Source organism: Atta cephalotes, assembly GCF_000143395.1.
Source record: "Atta cephalotes unplaced genomic scaffold scaffold00053, whole genome shotgun sequence".
NCBI lineage: Eukaryota > Metazoa > Arthropoda > Insecta > Hymenoptera > Formicidae > Atta > Atta cephalotes.
The window spans coordinates 1,449,814-1,454,358 of NW_012130117.1; positions in this window are offsets into that span (position 1 = coordinate 1,449,814).

The following is a 4,545-nucleotide window of genomic DNA, read 5'->3' on the forward strand; positions in this document are numbered from 1 at the left end:
ATGTATGCATGTATGAATGTATCGTGCAACATACAATTATCGTACATCAGAATTGAATATTTACTAGGTAAAAATTCAGAAAAATATCATAGTAACATTGTTTTAGTTGCACTTATGCTTTCCACGCTTAAAACGAAATAGGTATATATCCGAGCTTTGGAGAGAGAAAAAGAGACAAGGAACAAAGTATAAGATAAGTGCAATTAAAATGAATAACTATGATTAAATTAAGGACAGTAGTGATACTAGCAGTAGACACATTGCGTTTAGTGGCTATTCAGCTTACGTGATGAAAGTTTATGTACCCCACATTGTGCGACGTATTTGCAATAAACTAATTTTTTTCATATTTAATGTGTTATTTGTTATTTCTTATTTTCCATTCAGAAAAAAACTTCGAAATTGTTATCGAGCATTCTTGCAAATTCTGATAAGTTTTAATGTAGTGCATGCTGCACACACACATTACATTAATAATAAGATAAAATATAACGAAAATGCTAAAAATGAATGTAAATGTAAACTTATTAAACTTATTAGCAGTAAATGCAATATACAATATAAAACTGTAGTTAGCAAAATAGTTTTTATAATTCAAATTATTGCCTCTAATCAAAATCTTAAAAGAACGTTAAGTTGGCTAAAGAATTAAGCCGATTATATAAAATTAAATATTTTGGAAACTAAGCATTTCTGCAACTTCGCATTTATTATGGATTTGATTACATTTACTTAGGGACTTATTCATAGTCTATTCTTATTTCAAGATCGTCTTAAGTAATGTCTTAAGATGCTAAAACAGCCTTGTGATTGGTCCGTGACATTTTAAGTCTGTACTTAAGATGATCTTGAATATAACAATCGATTATGAATGTTTGTTCTTGCTTAGTACTATATACTTGTAGGGTTTGGAATTTGGAAATGTCAAAACTTTGAGAGCGTGTAGGGAATTGATAAACTAAGAAAAAAAGTCTTGTAGAAATATGCTCGTTTTCACTTCGTTTTGAAGAAAATCGCAAAAAAGATAAAACGTAGTTTTCATTTTTGTACTTTCTCATTACTTATTTATGTTGTATCATTCATTATTTATTCACTTGCTTAATGTAAATATTCAAAATGTTCAAAGTGTTTGCCTCTTTTACCTGAAAACGGAATTATTATTATTGTTTTTGTGTACGATTTTAGTGGCGATAATACGTTAGAGTGCAAGAACATAACACAACTACGTTTTGTTTTTTTTTGCGATTTTTTCCAAAAAGCAAAAACGTGTATCTGTACGGGACTTTTTTTCTTAGTTTATCGATTCTCTACATGCTCCCAGTTTTGACATTTAAATCCCAGATATTCTGTATATCTTTAAAGCTTTATCGAAATCGATTTTTTTGCAGTATACCAAAATTGAGCCAAATTAAAATAAGTAAAGTTAAATTTCTTAAAAAAGATTGAGCCATTCTTTTTCAAGATTGACTGAATTTCTTCTGAATTCTTTAGAGTGAGATATCACCAAAGAATTTAGAGAGTAAGGAGCTCCACACAATAAAAGGAACAGAGAACCTGAAATCATATTGTGGAATACACAGTTTCTGATAGGTTGACATTCTTATTCTCTGTTCTCTATTCCTTTTATTGTGCGGAGCCCCTAAGATATCTTCCGCTTTTCGAATCGAACTTTCGTCCCGCCAATGAACTTTATCCAACATGGCGCCATCCTGATAATTTAACCTATCGCGGCGCAGTGTTCGCGAAAATCCACTAAAACGGAACGGTGATACTGAGCGCTCTCTGCGTTCTGTGAGCTTTTTCTGATTGGTCTACATATTAGAATTGAACGGAATACGCCAATCAGATGGAAGAGCTCACTAAGCGCTTGTTCTGAATGCACATATTGCGATAACATGTTTACATGCTCGATGACACAGAGGGCGATGCGAGATGTCAAGATATACGCGCAGGAAGTGGGGATGGCGGCAGGACAGGGAAGGGGAGGCGAAAAGGTAAAGGTTAGAAGAGGTTATGAACTCTAACCCGCGGTCGAAGTCTGGTAACTAGCCCGCTGGTGTCTGCTGGTTTCGATTGCGCGACGGCACAGATCGGTCGTCGCTGCTGCTACCCGTGAAGGTGAGTTGCGGTTCCTCTCTTTTATCTATCAATGTCTCTCTCGCTCTCGAGGTTCGTCCTCGAGCGCACGGGAGATGTTTTTTTTTGCATTTTCGCGTGCACGGCGACATCCTCCCGAGGGAAGAGTTGTGCACGCGCGCGCGCGCACACACGCTCATAATATTCACAGCACATCGTCCGTCGGCCGTCGCTGTCGACGACGGTGAGAAAGCAATAGCTCGTGAGACGGTCGTCGTTTTCTTTTCGTTCCTCTTCGTTTGCGTTGAATGACGACAATGAATCGAATCTAGCGTGACGAATTCCGGGTCGAGTTTAATGCCGATAAACTTCGAATACGGAAGGAACTGCGTTTTATATTGTGTGTCCCTTTTGCACGCTCAACAGTGTCACCGCAGGTTACATTTCGCTTCTTCACCACGCGCCAACCTCCTCCGAACGTTTAATTAATGCATGACACGAGATGCTATGCTCCGAGTCGAAAGGTACGAAATAAAGCGAATCTTGTTTCTACGAGATGAGGATTTCACGAATGCTTGAAGGCGTTTCTCTCTATGACGTAACGCTCTTGTGCACGGAATGTTTCGTCTTCGTCATCAGAGAACTGTAAAAGCTACGTCACACAAAACAAACTTGAGTGAATTGGCTAATCACACTAAAGACCGTAAGATAATAATGTAAACTGTAACAAATCCAAAATTTTCATTTGCTTACTGCTTAAGTTTTTTTTGTGTGTCATAATCTTCACTTTAATGGATTTTCTATAATAAGTTCTAAATTTTAAGTCATAAAAAATTGACGGATCACAGTTGAATATGAGAAAAATATTTAATTATAATTGGTCAATTTCTTGCAGCTTAATGCCTGTATTTATAACTAGGCTTTATATTTAAGGCTTCTAAGTTCATCTTTAGAGCCAATAATTTGTAGAATATTTAAAGATAAATTTAAAGAAGTCTTAAACATAAGGCCTAACTATGGATATAAGATTAAAGCTTAGGTAATGATTCATGTTTTAATAATTCGATTATTATCAAATCGATTATTATCAAAATCTATATATATCCTTATTTTATATTCAATTGAAAGAATTTCTATATTTGGTAATCTTTTTTGACTTAGTGATAATCTCAAATAATTTTTTTTAAATTTTAATTTACTAAAATTTCTTTCACATGAAGCTACTTTACTGGAATAGTTAAAAATATTCTTGCTACTACTTGTAAGTTTGGATATGCTTTGATTATAAAGAATAATCATGAATTAATTTTAAAATATCTTATAATAAAATTTAATGATAAAGGAAAATTGATTCTATATTTGTAGCATCAAGTAGACCTTAAACTAAAAATCAACACCTGCATTAGTAATGAATTAAAATATGTATGAAATTATATTGCCATGTTTGCATTTTACTTTTACACAGATAAAATCAATGTATAGCTTTAATATGCATTAATGCATTTAATTGAATTGGCTAACACTCTAATAAATTTTTTTGAGAGATCTCAGTCCAGATTCAGAATGAAAATTGAGGCAGTCTTGAAAATGAAAAAGAGTGACTTATAATTTATTTCTTTGAAATTTATTTCTTTGACCTTACTATTTGAAATATATATTGTTGAAAAAATGTGTCTCAATTTTCAACTTCAATGTTCATTTTCACTAATCCCATAATCATACATAAATTAACTTTAATTTCGATTCAATTTAATCTTCACAATTTTCTGATTCTTAGAACTAGAAAAAGATGAACAGTAAGTTATATCAAGATCAATTTATTAATTTACATAGGTGGAAACGGGTAAAAGAGTGAGATTTCACTAAAAATTTTAGAGAGTAGCCTTAATTTCAATTTTTAGCCTCCATAACGAAGATTGTTTCAGCTAATAACACAAAACAATTATAAATTTGCAAAGTCAGTAAATATAATATTTATGGTAGTCACGAAATCAAATTGATCCGAGATAAGCTCGGAGAGTTTCATCAAAAATTCTCAAAAGACAAAGGTCTGGTTTTTCATTATCTGATTAACTTGTGGTTGAGCTTAACCTGATGTTTCATCCAATGGGATTCATCCATGACATCATCATAAATGAAGCACATTGGATAAAACATCAGGACCACAAGTTAATCAGGTAATGAAAAACCAGGCCAAAAAATGACGTAATAACCGAACCGAAACACGAACACGTCCACCTACACCGATCCATTTCTATGAATGTACATTAACTTTAACATGTAGCTTAAACTCGATTTAATTTACTCTTTATCTCTTTCTAGTCTTAAGAATTATATCTGTTTCTATCCCAATGTAGTTAATTTAAACTTTAATTTTGATTTAACTTATTTTTTATCTTTTTCTGATTCTTAGAACTAAGAGAGAGAGAGAGAGAGAGAGAGAGAGAGAGAGAGAGAGAGAGAGAGTAG